General features: G+C 34.8%; 1 protein-coding gene across 2 annotated transcripts in view; it reads right to left on the bottom strand.

Moving 5' to 3' along the window:
- Positions 1 to 1,446: 1,446 nt before the first annotated feature.
- Positions 1,447 to 17,699, bottom strand: part of IPO11 (importin 11) — a 485,545-nt gene continuing 469,292 nt past the window's right edge. For both annotated transcript variants that reach the window (XM_082383170.1, XM_082383171.1), the window contains exon 31: positions 1,447 to 4,637. The gene's annotated coding sequence lies outside the window, so the exon portion shown is untranslated. The remainder of the gene's footprint in view (positions 4,638 to 17,699) is intronic.

The raw sequence follows: 17,699 nt of genomic DNA, 5'->3' as shown, positions 1-17,699 counted from the left end.
ATGTTACATCCTTGATGAATATCAATAGGATGCTTTAACTTTTATCATTATGAGTCCCAGGAAATTGTTCTTTCATGCCTTGACTGGCATTTAAAAGCATTGTTGGTGAAAGCATTGTTGGTGAATGCTTTTTGGTGGCAGCTGGAGTGGGTGAAGGTCTTTGATGTTTAGCATGAATGCCTCAAAATGTAATTTTTATGGAAGCATTTGGAGAGAGAATTCAAGAGCTGGGAGTGCCCATGAGACGGAAAGGCATGATATGTTCAGATGTAGATGAGAACTGTAATCAGTAAATGCTGGTGTGGTGGAGGGTGTAGGGGGACAGCAATAAGTTGGAAATCAAGTCTTTGTTTACTTTCAGTGTGCATTTCAACATCACGTTTACGTGTCACTCTGGTAAGGAGACCTAGATAGTTCAACTAACCTGAAACAATTAGCATGTGAAACACTTCAGAGGAAAAGCAAAACAAAGATTGAAAGTGTCATTTTTATTATCATCATCCTTATAAGGATAGAAGCAGTATTTGTGCTGTGTAGCAAGTACTTTGAAACGTTTCAGATCTTGAGAAAGCAAACATATTTGACAGCCCACTAAAGAACCCCTATAAATCTGTATCATTAAAAAGTCAAAGAAATACAGAGTGCTTCCACAGAGAGAGGAAAGAAAGACAGATGGGGGAAATGGGAGTAAGCAAATGGGAAAGGCAAGTTAATAAACACATCAGAACTGAACAGAGTAATATTTTTCCCCTTGTAGCTGAATATCAGCAGTGGGGAGATCAGAATGGGTTTCTCCTCATTCCCTTTCAAATTTCACCATTCCTATTCCAATTGTTGAAACTGCTGACAAGAAGTGAGAACACTGCAAATCCAACCTACTCTTCAAAATTCTTTAGAATGAGGCAGAACACAGAATTTAAATCCTGGATTTACTGGATTTAAGGGATGTGTGGGACTGTGGGTCGTGTAACAGCATTAAAGTTAAGAGCATCAGAATGACCTAAAGTCCTGGTATTATTCAGAAGGATAGTAACAATGTTTATTAATTTCAGATTAAGTTAACTATGATACCTATGTGATTTAAAATAGCTAGGATAACTACTAAAAGAATACACATGGACTACATACATTTCAAACAGTAAAGAGAGATTAGACAGAATGAGAAAAAAAATTCCAAAAGAATGTGTAAAGAAGAAAAAGCATAATAATCAGACAAATAGAAAACTCATAACAATATACCAGGCAAATATTAACCAAAAAATGATGTAGCTATACTAATAACACAAAAAGCAGACTTTAAGACAAAATATAAAACCAGAATTTAAGATAGTTGCTACATAACAAAATGCTCAGTTTACTCATGTAAACCTAATAACATGGTCTTAGAGTAGATAACAAAAACTGATAAAAATACTAAAAAAACTGATAAAAAAACTGATAAAAATACAGTGGGGGATTTTTCACAGGCTTCTCTCCTTTTTATCAAACAAGAAAAATATAATCAGGAAGGATACAGGTGATTTAAACAGTATAATTGACAAGTTTGATGATGGTGAATATATATAGAATATTAGACACTACATTTGGAGAGTAAACCTTTATTTTTCAAGTATATATGGAACATTCCAAAATTTGACTATGTACTTCACCAACGGAATTAAGTTACAAATCAATAACAAGGAGATGTTAGAAAGAAAACATAGGAATACTTTCTAAGCAGTGAGAAAATGAGAAAAAAATCATAATGGATATTAGAATATGTTTATACTGAATGATAATATAAATGTCATGTATTAAAACATGAGGGGAATATGCATTCCAGTAAATACTTACATTAGAAAAAATAAAGTCTCATAATTAATGAGAGCTACCTAATAAGGTAGAAAGGAGCAGTATAACAAACGTTTAAAAAGTTATAGGGGCTTCCCTGGTGGCGCAGTGGTTGAGAATCTGCCTGCCAATGCAGGGGACATGGGTTCGAGCCCTGGTCTGGGAAGATCCCACATGCCACGGAGCAACTAGGCCCGTGAGCCACAATTACTGAGCCTGCGCGTCTGGAACCTGTGCTCCGCAACAGGAGAGGCCGCGATAGTGGGAGGCCTGCGCACCGCGATGAAGAGTGGCCCCCACTTGCCACAACTAGAGAAAGCCCTCGCACAGAAACGAAGACCCAACACAGCCATAAGTAAATAAATAAATAAAAATTAAACTTAAAAAAAAAAAAAAAAGTTATAGAAACAGGAGTTATAGAGTTCAGTGAATTCCATGCCCAAAGAAGTAAGTATAACATGGCAAATTTGTCTAAATCAGCTATAGCAGGACTCTGGAAATTGACTAAAAGCAAAAAACAAATGAAGAAATGTTTATTCATAAAAAATTGCTAGAAATGTGGATAAGAACAGTGTCAATCTGAGGCCTCCATGGCTGGGACTGCTCCCACTCCCCACCCCCTAGCTCACTAAGTGAGAATGAAAGTTTTACCAGGGTGGGGCTGAGCATGAAAATCAGCCAGTTTGCTGCCATAAAGAAAGGATCTGATTTGGGATCGGTGATGAAAAGCCCTGCTAAAAAACATTGACACTAAAAGTATCACACTTGGTAGGAAACAGAAAATCTACAGATCTGTAGCCTGAGTAATTGATTTTAGTTGGGGTGAATGATGGACCACCAGAAATTTAGTGGGAAGGTCCTGGAAATGAGAGAGCTATAGGAGGACTAGACATGCTCTTTGTGAATTCCTGGATCACTGTGAAAATATGTGCATATACAGGGGAATTCCAAAAGAGCCAAGCATAAAATAAAAAGCAAGACAGACTTGATAAGTGGCTGAACACTAAATGAATTCCCCAACCCATATCCAACCAGACCCATCACCAGAAGGTAAAAGACTTACCAGATTTGAGGTGTCTGAGCAAAATCTGTGTCTAAATCATTGACTTATCATTAAGCTATGTAAACACTGACATGACCTCTAGGAAGTCAGGCTATAAAAATAAGAATAACACAAGCTATCCACTAGCATTATTATAATAAAGGAGACAGATAATAACAAGTGTCAGTGAGAATGTGGAGAAATTGGGATCTTCATACACTACTAGTATAATTATAAAGTGGGGTAACTGCTTTGAAAAACAGTCTGGCAATTTCTCAAGACATTAAACATAGTTATCATATAACCCAGAAATTCCACTCCTAGGTACATATCCAAGAGAAATAAAAACATAAGTATACACAAAAACTTGTGCACAAATGTTCATAGCAGCATTATCTGTAAGAGCTAAAAAGGGGAAACAACCTAAATGTCTGTCCACTGATGACACTGATAGTTAAATAAAATGTAGTATATCTATAACAGAATATTATCTGGCAATCAAAAGGAGTTAATTACCAATACTTGCTATAATATACATGAACCTTGAAAACATTATTCTAAGTGGAAGAAGCCAGTCACAAAAAAAACATATATTATATAATTTCATTTATTTGAATTTTCTAGAATATCTAAATCTATAGAGACAGAAAGTAGATTAGTGGTTGCCTAGGACTATGGGCAGGGAAGGTTAAGAGAAAATGGGGAGTGACTGATCGTATATACAGAGTTTCTGTTAGAGGTGATGAAGTGTTCTAAAATTAATTGTGGTTATGGTTGCACAACTCTGTGACTATACTAAAAATTATTTACTTGTACACTTTAAATAGGTGAGTTGTATGGTATGTGACTTATATTCCAATTAAGTTGTTATTTTAAAAAGTCAAAGTAAAGCAGCAAACTTAACACTGCAAAAAATAGTAATAACACAAACTAAGCAGAAACATCAATAGCCATACACCACATGGGAAACAGATTGACACAATTTAAGTCCAAACACATTATTAACAACAATAACAAAAACCATAAGGAAAAAAATTAAAATCCAGAGTTGCTACAATGTCCAGTTTTTAATAATAACAACAACAAAAAAGGAATCATGCAGAGAAACAAGACATTGTGACCACATACAAAGAAAAAAAAAAAAAGCAGTCCATAAGAATCAACAATGATGTTGGACTTAGCAGACAAAGATGTCAATGTGGTCATTACAAACACACTCAAAGAATTAAAGAATCTTATATATAAGGAAGCACAATAACTAAAATAAAAATTTTACTAGATGGACACAACAGCAGATTTAAGATGGCAAAAGAATCAAGGAACTTGATGTTAGATCAATGGAAATAACATAGTGTGAGAAAAAGAGAGAAAGCAAGATTAAAAAGAATGAACAAAAACTTAATAGGATAACATCAAGCATACCAACATACATGTAATGGAAATCCCAGAAGGAGAAAGAAAAAGAGAGAGAAGAGCCAAAAAAATATTTGAGGAAATAGTGGACAAAAATATTTGCTGAAAGCATTAATTTGTTTTAAAAAAAAAACGTTTTCTACAGATTCATAAAGTTCAGTGGCTTCTAAAAAGGACAAATATAAAGAGATCCATACCTAGCTAAAACATATTAAACTGATAAAATTCAAAGAAAGAAAGCAGCAAGATGAAAATGACTCATCACATACCGGAAAACAACCACGTGGTTAACAGCTGACTTCTCTTTGCAAACAATGGAGACCAGATGGCGGTAGAAGAAATATTCAAAGTGCTGAAAGAAAAAAAAACAAAACTGTCAACCAATAACTCTATATTCAGGAAAACTATCATTTCAAAAATGAAAGCAAAATGAATATATTCGCAGGTTAAAAACAGAAAGAATTTGCTGCTAGTTTACCTAACTTATACGAAAATCTACAGGATGTCCCTTCAGGCTGAAAGAAATAGCACTAACTTGAATATATTGCACAAAATAAAGAATACTGAAAATGGTGTTTAGTTAAATATAAAACAGTATGAATATATTTTTCTCTTAATTATTTTAAGAAACATAACTTTGTATAAGCAATATGTATAATACTTGTATTGTCTGGTTTAAAACACAAACATACAAACTTACTAAGTAAAGTTTTGGCTTTTCAATATATACCATTAAGAAAATGAAGTCAAGGCACAGATTAGGAGAAAATATTTGTTAACCTTATATCTGATAAGGATTTGTATCTAGAATATAAAAAGAACACTTTAAAATTCAATAAAAGAATAACAATAAATGGGCAAATATTTTAATAAACATGTCATCAAATAAGATATACAAATAGTAAGAAGCACATGAAAAGATGTTTTACATCATCAGTCATCAGGGAAGTATTATTTAAAGCCACCATAAAACATTATACACATCCACAAGAATGGCTATAATCCAAATGACTAAAAATACCAAGTGCTGACTGAGTATGTGGAGAACCTGAAACCCTCATACATTGTTGATGGGAATGGGAAATTGTGTGACTACTTTGGAAAACAGTTTAATAGCATTTTTAAAAGTTAAACATATAAATATACTTGGGCCAGCAATTCACTCATGGCTAGCCCAAGAAATGAAAACATATGTTCACTCAGAGACATGAATGCAAATGTTTATAGCAGCATTATTTATAGCCCCCAAAAATAGAAACAACCCAAATGTCCATCTGATGGGGAATGAATAAACAAAACATTTCATATCCATAAAATGGAATATTAATTGCTATTAGTAATAAAAAAGAAGCAAACTACTGATACATGCTACAACTTGTATGCACCAAAAAATAGTTATCCTAGTCGAAAGAATCCAGACACAAAAGGCTACATATTAGATAATTCCACTTATAACTGAATAGTCCTATAACCACTTAGGAAAGTGAATCACTGCTTTAAAAATATCCCTCATACCACCAAGAAATCACCTTCCTTGGGTGGCTTTACCTTGCAGTTCTAGAAATATTTTTTAAAACCTTAAAATTCACTTTCAAAAGACTAAATTCTGAGGATCTGACATACAGCATGGTGACTATAGTTAATAATATGGTATTGTATACTTGACAGCATACTGCAGAGAGTAGATCTTCAGCGTTTTCACCACAAAATCACACAGAGTTAACTCTGCGAGGTGATGGATATGTTAATTACCTTGATCTTGGTAATCATTCCACAGTGTATATGTATATCAAATCATCATGGTTGTACATTTTAAATATACACAATTATATTTGTCAATTATTCATCAATAAAGCTTTAAATATTCAATCTTGAAAAACCTTTAATTAATAAGAAGGGACTACTCCTGTGCCCATTTTACAGCAGAGCAGGTATATAGAAACAATGAACTACTGAATAACTGATGTTGAGATACTTATATTCCTCATATATTAGTATTATAGATTAATGTGTGTTATGTTATATATTACATATAGAAAATATATATATATGTATTAATTACATATCTAGAAAAATTAAATCATATCTCTACCTCACACCACACACATACAAAATAAATCATTTCCAGGTAAATTAAAATCAATTCAATGTGAAATGCAGAATGTTCAAAAATTTTCAAAGATAGAAAATATCATTATGACCTTGGGGTATGGAAGTATTTTTGGTAATAAGATTTGTAGTTTCCATCATTGAAAGACACCAACAAAAAGAGTGAAAACACAAGTCACACTCAAACCACACCACAGATCTCTGCAACCCATATAACTAACAAGGATTAGAACTACATAAATATGTAAAGAACTCCCATAAATCAATAAGAAAATGACAAAACCAAATATAATAATAGCAAAGACTATGAACAAGTATTTCAGCAAATAGAAAACACAATATATTAAATTTTAATATGAAATATATTTAAATTAAACTCATTCTTAATTTGGGAAATGCAAATTAAAGTCATAATGAGATACCATTTCACACCAGATTAACAAAAATTAGAAAGCCAGAAATACCAAATGTTGGAGAGAATGTAATACAATGGGAACTGCCACACACTCTAGGTGGGAGTGCAAATTAGTCAACCATATTGGAGAAGGGTTTAGGATGGTCTAGTAAAGTCTAACATGTACATACCCTATGATGCAGCAATTCTAATTCTAAATATATACAATAAAGTACATGTGCACCAGGAAACATGTACGTAGCAGCCCTGTTTGTATTAGAAAAAACTAGGAACAACAAAGTGCACATCAGAAAAATAATAAATATTCACAAAAGGGAATTTGATACAGCATTGAAAATGAATAAACCATAAGCCTAGAGAAATCTCAAAAACATAATTTGAGCCAAAGAGACAAGTCATAGATGAATACATACGGTATGATTCAATTATATTAAGTTCAAAATAAGGCAAACTTAAACATTTTAAGAATAAATACATAGGTGGCTGGACCATAAGTAAATCAAGGACTGATTAAAAATCAGGATAGTGGTTACCTCTGACATGGAAAGGGGAAGAATGGTACAGTGAGGGTCATACAGGGAACTTCTAAGATACATATAATGCTCTACTTCTTAAATTGGATACTGGGTACATGGGTGTTCATTTCCTTATTTTTTAAATGGTACGTTACAGTTTATATACTTTTTAATGTATGTTGTATTTCACAATTTAAAAAATTGTCTATTTTAAAACTCCAAAACTAATCTCACTCAAAACTTTCCCCACCCCTGATATAAGCCATTCTTGAGGCCTGGTGGTAGGATGACCAACCATCCCAATTTACCTGGAACTGTCCAGTTTTAGCACTGAGAGCCCCTCATTCTGGGAAACCCTTCCATCCTGGGCAAGCCAGGACAGTTGCTCCCCTTACCTGGAGAATCTTAAGCAAAGAGGACAGGACCCCTGCTGCCCTTCCCTTTCCTTGGAGCAGAGGGAATTATGTTCTACCTCTGGGACCACTCCTCCTCCATCCCTTTTCAGAGCCTTTACTGTGATGCTGAGAGGTGGGGAGGTGAGAAAACAAGAGGAAGAACACATGATTCTTAGTCACCATTGCCATCTTCCTTTGTTGTCATCGCTTCTCTGGCTGAGACTGACTTGTTACAATGACCCTGGTACAATATAAGCTGGCCCTCGTATAGGGCACATGTGTGAGGATGCCAGTGGAGCCCTGGGGGGCCTCTCCAGCATGTAATTCCCCTGGATGGGAATTCTGACTCCAGCTCAACACCTTCCTGGCCTGGGGACACACTCCACTCCTTTTCCTGTTCTTACCCTACCTGATGTCCCCCCAACTTGGGAGAAGACAGATGTCTCAAGGCCTGCTTTCTTCTCTGGCTTCCACTTGACTTGGGCAACCCCATCTCATTGCTATACCATCAGTAGGAGTCCAGGCTTCTCTGTTGTTGCCCTCTCTCAGCCATGCCCTCTCTCCCCACTCCTCAATTGGATATTGCTTAGAGGATATCCAACAGGAAAATGAGGTGCCAATCTACCCTTCCATGGCATCACAAATCTTTATGAAAGATTCCCCTGGGGCTGCTCTTATTCCACAAGCATCCTTGCCACGGGGGAAGAGGGATGAGCCTCAACACACTATCCCTATTGGGCCAGCACCAACAGTTCTCTTCCCAAACACTTCCCGGGCCTCTGCTCACTTAGGCATGGAGTGGGATAAGTGAGAAGCAGATTTATGGTAACAGGACTGGTTCTCCTCCACATCTCTGTACTGCCTTGACAGTTGTCTGCCACACTGAAGTACTAAGTACCTCTTTTTCCATTGGTCTAAAGAAATCATGGCATCAGCACCTCATTCTCTGTGGGGCACAGTCTCTGAAAATTAAATATTTCCACGCTGCTTCAGGCTCTTTGGACATAAATGTCAAAAGACACACTAAAGATCTGTTCCTGATACTTGAGAGAAGATCTCCATTATGGCAACTCCCCAGGTTAATGACACATTTTCAGTAAGACGCTATCACCTGTTAGCAACATGCCCATTTCCTTGAGTAGGTGGTTTTAGTGAATAAGGATGTTGTCTATATCAGTGCTTTGCAACCCAGGCTACAAATGAGAAATCCCTAGGGAGCATTTACAAAGTCCTGAGGCCCTGGGCCTACCCCAGGCCAACTGAATCAGCATCTCTGCAGGTGGAGGCCCAGAGCAGGAATTTTTTGAAAGGTCCCCCAGTGCAGTTTATAACATGTAAATCATACATCAATAAAGTTCATTTTTTTAAAACTTCCCAGGTAATTCTAATAGTGCTTCAATAACTTTTATATTAGGCCAGAATAACTTGGGAGAAATATTAGTACCATCATAAAGAACATCCTAATGTGCCAGATCTGAAATGAGCATGCCCTTATGCTTTATATGATGTTTCATGGCCTTAGAAAACTGGTTAATTTATAGTCTGTGTTCATAGGGAAAAGGCATTCCATAATCACCAGATTATATTTGCAATATGTGGCACCATTTACATTTAGAGAGAGAATTTCAGTTCCTAAAACACTTTCATATCTATCAAAAAACTTTGTTTCCTTTGAGACTCACATCAACTGATGAAAATAGGCAGAGACAAGAATCCTTGATGAAACTAATACTTCAGTTCAGCTAACTGACTTACCTAGCTGGTATGCTATGTCCTTTACCTAGAGACTGTCTCCAAACCTCCTAACAACCTGTCAAAAGCTGGAAAACCCAGACCTGTTCTAGGCATCATCTAATATGAAAAAAGGACGAAAGTGAATTCACATCCAAAGCATAGTGATTTGACATTAATGTGTGAGATTTGGCTGCATTAACAGCTAGTCCTAATCTTAATCCTCCACTGATAATATCCTTCTTCTAGATTTTCAGTCTATCAGTCCCCTAATAAATGTGATTAGCAAACCCTCCATGATTGAAAGCATCCAATGTTAGATATAGCTCCTTCTCTAAAGGGAAAAAATGAAACCATTTGTCAAAGATTTGCTAGAAAGGTTAATAGAACATAAAAATTATATCCAAACATTTAGAGAATGGTTAATTTGAATGAGAAAAAAAAGTAAAATAAATTTATCTAAATAACTCACAACTATGACCATGTATTTTTGACAAAAGCACAAAAGCAATGCGTGTTTTCAACAACAGGTACTGGAACAATTGAACATCTATATATAAAAATAATGAACTTCGACATGAACTTCACACCTTATACAAAAATTAACTCAAAATGGAGTGAATCTTTTGGAGATCCTGATTTCAAATTTTTTGGGTATATACACAAAAGTGGGATTGCTGGATCATACAGTAGTTCTATCTTTAATCTTTTGAGGAACCTCCATACTGTTTCCCATAAAAGCTGTAGCATTTTACATTCCCACCAACAGTGTACAAGGGTTCCAATTCCTCCACATCCTTGACAACACTTCTTATCTTTTGTTTTTCGATTATAGCCATCCTACCAAGTGCAAACCGATATCTCATTGTGGTTTTGATTTTAATTTCCCTAAAGATTAGTGACTTTGAACATTTTTTCATATATCTGTTGGCCATTTGCATGTCTTCTTTGGAGAAATGTTTATTAAGCCTTTTGCCCATTTTGTAATTGGGTTACTTGTTACTTTGCTATTGAGTTCTAGGAGTTCTTTATATATTGATATTTTAGATATTAACCCCTTATTAGATATATGAATCGAAAGTATTTTCTCCCATTCAGTAGGTTACTGTTTCATTCTTTTGATTGTTTCCTTGCCTGTGCAGAAGTTTTTGATTTGATATTGTCCTGCTTATCTATTTTAGCTTGTGTCGCATGTCCTTTTGGTGTCATAAACAAAAATATCATTGCTGAGGTTAATGGCAACAAGTTATTCTTCTATGTTTACTTTGAGGAATTTTACAGTTTCAGGTCTTGCATTTAAGTCTTTAATCCATTTTAAGTTGATTTTTATGTATGGTGTAAGACTGGAGTACAATTTTATTCTTTCACATGTGGATATCCAATTTTCTGATAACCATTTGTTGAAGAGGTTATCCTTTCCCCATTGTGTATTCTTGGCACCCTCATTAAAGACCAGTTCACTGCATATGAGTGGGTTTACTTCTGGGCTCTCTATTTTGTTCCATCGGTCTATATGTCTGTATTTACACCAGCACCATACTGTTTTAATTACTGTGGCCTTGTGATATATTTTGAAATCAGGAATTGCGATGCCTCCAGCTTTGTTCTTCTTTCTCAGTATTGCTTTGACTATTTGTGGTCATCTGTGGTTCCAGGTGAATTTTAGAATTTTTTTTTCTATTTCTGTGAGAAATGCTATTGGGATTTTGATGGGAATACCACTGAATTGGTAGATCACTTTGGGTAGTATGGATATTTTAACAATATTAAATCTGTTAATCCATGAATATGAATATGGAATGTCTTTCCATGTATTTGTCTCTAATTTCTTTCATCAATGTTTGGTAGTTCTCAGAATTGAAGTCAGAATCTCAAAGAGATATCAACACTCACATATTCATTGCAGCATTATTCACACTAGCCAACATATGGGAACAACCTAAATGTTCATCAGTGGATGAACGGGTAAAGAAAATGTGGTATATACATATACAAATGGAATAATATTCAGCATTAAAAAGAAGGAAATCCTGCCATATGTGACAACATGGATGAACCTGGAGGACATTATGCTAAGCGAAATAAGCCAGCCACAGAAGGACAAATACTGCATGATTCCACTTACATGAGGTATCTAAAAATAGTCAAACTGATAGAAACAGAGAATGGTGGTTGCCAGGGCCTGGAGGGAAGGGGAAATAGGGAGTTGTTGTTCAACAGGTATAAAGTTTCAGTTATGCAAGATGAATACTTTTTAGAGATCTGCTGTACATCAGAGTGCCTATAGTTAATTATTCAGTAGTGTACACTTAAAAATTTTTCAAGAGGGTAGATGTCACGTTAAGTGTTCTTACCACTAAGAAAAGGTGGGGAGGATGAGGAAACTTTTGGAGGTGAAAGATTACCTTAATTGTGGTAATGGTTTCATAAGTGTCTACATATCTCTAACCTCATCAAATTGTATACATTAAATATGTCCAGTTGTTATTTATCAATTATACCTCAATAAGGGTGTTTTTTTAAAAAGAATTTAAAAATATATAAACAAAGAACACAACAGCAACAAAAATGGATTCTTGACCTAAATGTAAAACATAAAATTATAAAACTTTTGGAGAAATGAGTTGTTACCTAGGGTTAGGCAGCATTCTTAGACATGATTCTAAAAGCACTGTCCACACAAGAAAATAATTATTGTGTTTGTGGTTTTTGGTTTGTTTTTCAAATTTTTATGAATTTTACTTAACAATTATTATAGTATTTTTAAACTTTTTAATTGAAGTATGATTTATAACATTGTATTAGTTTCAGGTGTACAGCAAAATGATTCAGTTATATATATACACATTTATATATATACTTTTATATATATATATATATATATATATAAATCTTTTTCACATTCTTTTCCATTATAGGTTATTATAAGATATTGAATATAATTCCCTGTGGTAAACAGTAGATCCTTGTTGTTTATCTATTTTAATATGACAGTGTGTATATGTTAATCCCAAACTGCTAATCTATCTCTCCCCCTACTCCCACTATCCCCTTTGGTAACCATAGTTTGTAGAAAATAATTATTTATCAAAACTAAGAACTTTTGCTCTGTAAATGCAACTGTTAAAGCTAAAAACAGAGAATCACATGTCAAACAAAGAACTTGTGCCCAGAATATATAAAGAATTCTCAAAACTCAGAAGAAAACAACCCAATTAATAAATGAACAAAGACAATAAGTGAGTAAGAGACAATTCACCAAAGAGGATATATAGATGTCAAATAAGCACATGAAAAGTTGTTTAACACTATTATCCATTCAAGAGATGCAAATTAAAACTATGATATATACCACAATACATTCTTTAGGATGGCTAGAATAAAAAATATTAACAATATCAGGTGCTGGCAAAGATATGGCACACCTAGAATTCTCATTCACTGCTAGTGGGAACACACATTGTATAGACACTCTGGAAGATAGTTTGACAGTTTCTAAAAAGTTGAACATACACATATCATAGGACCCAGCAACCACACCCATGGGTATTGACAATGGAGAAATGAAAAGTTAGGCTCATATAAATACCTAAATATAAATGTTTACAGGAGCTTTGTTCATAATCACCAAAAGCTGGAAACAACCCAAATGCCTATCCACGAATAAATACATAAACAAACTACAGTATTTCCATTTAATGGAATATTGGTCAGCAGAGAAAAAGGAAGGAACTGTTGATATATGTAACAACCTGAATGGACCTCAAAAAAAGAAGCCAGCTTCAAAAGATTACCTCTTGTATGATTTTGCTTATATGACACTGTTTGAAAGACAAAACTATAGTGATGGAGAACAGGTCAGTGGTCACCAGGGATTAGAGGGGGAGTAAGATGCTACTATGGGGACAGCAGGAGGGAGTTTATCCTGATTGCGGTAGTGGCTACATGAATCAACTCATGTGTTACAATGCATAGAATTCTATACCACTTCCCAAATTTCAATATATTACTGTATACAATTTTTACTGTTTTTAATTTACCTATATAGAAGCAGAAATGAACCTTGAGAAACATCCACTTTTATCCCTTTACAGTCTATTCTCCACAGAGCAATCAGAGTTGCCCTTTTAAATGCAAATTTGTTCATGTCATGCATCTGCTCAAGACATCCAGGGCCTTCCCAACGATCTTAGAATAAAATCCAAAATCTTTAAGGCCTTTGTGATCCTACCCATGCCCCACTCCCTGCCCTCAATCCTTCTATTCTCTCCCTGGATCCCTATGCTCCAGCCACACTGACCTCCTTGCTGTTCCTCAAAATATACTCCTGCTTCAGGGTCCTTGCATTTGCTGTTCCCTTTGCCTAGAACTCCCTTCCCTCGGATATCACAGGGCAGGCTGCCTCACTTCAGTCAGGTCTCCATTCACGTGTCATTCCTCTAGGGAGGCCTTCTGGGACCACCCTATCTCAGAGAGCAAACCCCCTCACATTGCTTTTTTTTTTTTTTATAACATCTTTATTGAAGTATAATTGCTTTACAATGGTGTGTTAGTTTCTGCTTTAAAACAAAGTGAATCAGTTATACATATACATATGTTCCCTGCTTTTTTTTAAATTGCTGTGCTTATCTCAACTGATTGATTAAATCTTCTTATTCCCCTCCTACCCGTTCCCTCTCTCTCCCCCTCAATGAGGATGGCACTTCTTGGTTTTTTTAAATGAATGAATTCCCAGAACCTAGAATAGTACCTGGTACATAGCAGGCATTCAAATTATTGTCAAATCAATGTACAGAGTAAAATGACTTTTATCATGTGATTGAGAAAATCACAGGTAACTTTCATTGTCGTCTTTGTCCTCATCAGCCCCTTGCCTGGCCCTTCACCCTTGTGCATCAGATGACAACAGCTACTCAGCCCTGCTCCTGCCATCAGTCAATTCTGAAAAGTCTCAACTTCCTTCCTCCCTAGTAAACACAGACAGGAGGTTTAAATATATATTAAAATTCACTGGGAGTTGTTTATTTTGTTATTAAAATATTACTAAATGTTGTTCTAGCTGCCCATTGTTCATTGTCAATGAGGTTTAAATCATTCTCACAACGTATGAAGAGACACCATTTTAGAGCAAAAAAATAAGAGTCACTTCTTTGATTTCTGTGTTTGGGGGCAGGGGAGGGTATGCTCAGCCATTTATTTTAGGCATATTTCACAGAATTCAAGAGATCCCATTTTAGAAAATTACTGCAGCCTCATCCCATTATATCTTCAGAACTAAATTACTTACATTTCATTTTATTCTGAAAATAGCTTGTTATAAGCCAATTCTTTGGACACTGGAACCTACATTTTGCCTGGAGAGGGGTGGAGTATAAAGTCACATTTGTTAAATATGAAGCTCTTCAACTGGTGATTTGTTGTTCTTTCCAGAATTATGGGTAAATGTTAAACTTTGAAATGTCATCTCTTCATTGCCAGATAGCCCATCTTTTCCCTGGGAAACTGCTAGTTCTGAGATCACTGATTGTATCTTTTCAATTGCACCATATTCCAAATATGAAATTTTAGCAATTGTAACATGACCAGAATAAAACAGAAAAAGTCTTAAAGCCAGGTATTTTATAAATAGGAGATGTCTTATATTAATAAAAATAAAGTCTGTCTTCCTTGCTTGCAAAACATACTATCTTAAAGTTTATTCCTAGTTTTAAAAGATATTTTCAACAAATGGTAAATTTTAAAAAATATTAGGCTTTTTATTATAAAGAAGAACCTGAAATAGTTCATTCATGTTATAATGTTTCTCAACAATGGGAACATTTTAGAACTGTGTCATTCTTCAGATTACTACCTTAGATAAATGTTTTCTTTTATTTCATCCACAGTGTCAAAATTTGTGGTTAAAATTACACCTTCCAGGAAAAAAAAAGTTACTGAGGGTGACAATTTAGCTCCTAAGTTAAAATGACATGAGCAATCAGAAGAAAATGTAAGGGAAAATCTTCATGACATTGGACTTGGCAATGATTTCTTGGATATGACACAAAAAGCACAGGCAATAAGAGCTAAAATAGATAAATGGGACTACATCAAACTTAAAAACTTTTGTGCATCAAAGGACACAATCAACAGAGTAAGAAGGCAACCTATGGAATTGGGGAAAATATTTATAAATCATATAACTGATAAAAGGTTAATATATAGGATATACAAATGACTCCTACAACTCAACAACAAAGCATCTAATAACCTGATTTTTAAAAGGGGCAAAGGATTTCAATAGACATTTCTCCAAAGATAATATACAAATGGCCAATGCACATTAAAAAAACATATTCAACATCACTAATCATCAGAGAAATGCAAATCAAAACCACAATGAGATATCATCCTTCACCCAGCAGGATGGCTACTATCAAAAATAAGAGAAAATAACAAGTGCTGGTAGGAGATAGAAAATTTGAAACTCTTGTGCACTGCTGATTTTTTTTATAAAATCATGCAACAGATAAGGTAAACAGTATGAGTTTCCTCAAAAAAAATTAAAAAAAATATTCCATATGATCCAGCAATCCCACTTTTGGGTATATACCCAAAAGAATTGCAGGATCTTTAAAAGATATTTGCACATCATGTCCATAGCAGCACTATTCACAATAGCCAAGAGGTGGAAGCAACTCAAAAGTCCACCAACAGACGAACTGATAAACAAAACGTGATATACACATACAGTGGAATATTATTCATCCTTAAAAAGGAAAGGAATCTTGCCACATACTACAACATGGATAACTTTGAGGATATTATGCTAAGCGAAATAAGCCAATCACAAAAAGACAAACACTGTATGACTCTCTTATAAGAGGTATATAAAGTAGGCAAATTCATACAGAGAGAAAGTAGCATGGTAGTTAACACGATGGGGGAAGGGGCACAAGGGGAGTTGTTTAATGGGCAGAAAGTTTCAAATTTGCAAGATGAAAAATTTTGGAGAGCTGTTTCACAGCAATAAGCATATAATTCACACTGCTGAACTGTATACTTAAAAATGATAAAAATGGTAACTTTTATGCTACATATTTTTTACCACAATTTTTTTGTAAAGCTACATAAGTGGTTTAATTGGCCACATTGTCCAAAGACTTGGTGTGATCCTTCATGAGAGTGAGGTCTAGACACATGTCCAAGAAAGTCCTCAGAAAGAGAGGCCATTGCTGATACTTCAACACTCAGCCCAGAACTAAACCAGCATATGATGGCAGAAAAGTACAAAAAAAAAAAAAAAAATCACTGGTTACCTATGCAATATGATTTAAAGAAAGTCAGAAAAGTTCTGTATGACTCAAAATGTCTGCCCCACAGTGTTTGAAAATCTCTCCTCTGCTTCTGTACACTGCCCTCAATTGCTCTCAGTTAAAAACTAGCATGTGCTAATAAGCACCTATTTCCAATAGGCAATTAGCAGAAATTAACTTGATCCTATGACATTTTTCCTTCAACTAAAAGAGATTTGCCACAATGAGGTATTACTGAGGAAAAAAAGGATGTAGGTTTGGGTCACGGGATACTTTAATAGAAGCCAGCTCATGTGGAATGCTACAAGTCAGATGCTAGAGACATCAGGGCGGTAAAAAGCACTAATGAATAGGGAAGAAGACTCAGATAGACTAATGAATTGTCCAGCCACACATTTAGAAATTCACTGAGCCTCTCTGGTTCTATGTCCAACAACTGGAGAATTTGAAGCGCTGAGTTTTGTTACATTTAAATGCTGGCAAGTTTAATTTTAAAATGGACTGTTTTTATTGCTTGGCATCAGTGAACAAGATATTTTTCATCTATTTTTAATACAAATGTAGTATTTTATGTACTTTATGTGTTTAGTATTTTGATATTTTAATGTATTAATTTAATATCAATACAATGAATTGATGGACTATTAGGACAATATTCTTAAGGACACGCTGTTAAGGTAAGTTTTACTATAAGAATAGAGGAAATAAAATATCTATAAATGAAAAGTTCAAACATATTCATCTAGATAGATTTTCTATAGGACTGATCTTTCTAAATTTTTTTTCTGTTAAATGTACTGTACCACCAAATTCTATAGGCCAGTGGTTCTCAAACTTAAACAGGCATCAGAATCACATTAGAGGGTTTGTTAAAATACAAAATGCTGGGACCGGCCCCAGAGTTTCCTACTCAGTAGTTCTGGGGTAAGGCCTGAGAATTTGAATTCCTAGCAT

Source organism: Balaenoptera borealis (genome assembly GCF_965194805.1).
Source record: "Balaenoptera borealis genome assembly, chromosome: 2".
Classification (NCBI taxonomy): domain Eukaryota; kingdom Metazoa; phylum Chordata; class Mammalia; order Artiodactyla; family Balaenopteridae; genus Balaenoptera; species Balaenoptera borealis.
The sequence above is the reverse complement of the archived record's forward strand: the minus strand, read 5'-3'. Positions and strand labels throughout refer to the sequence as shown.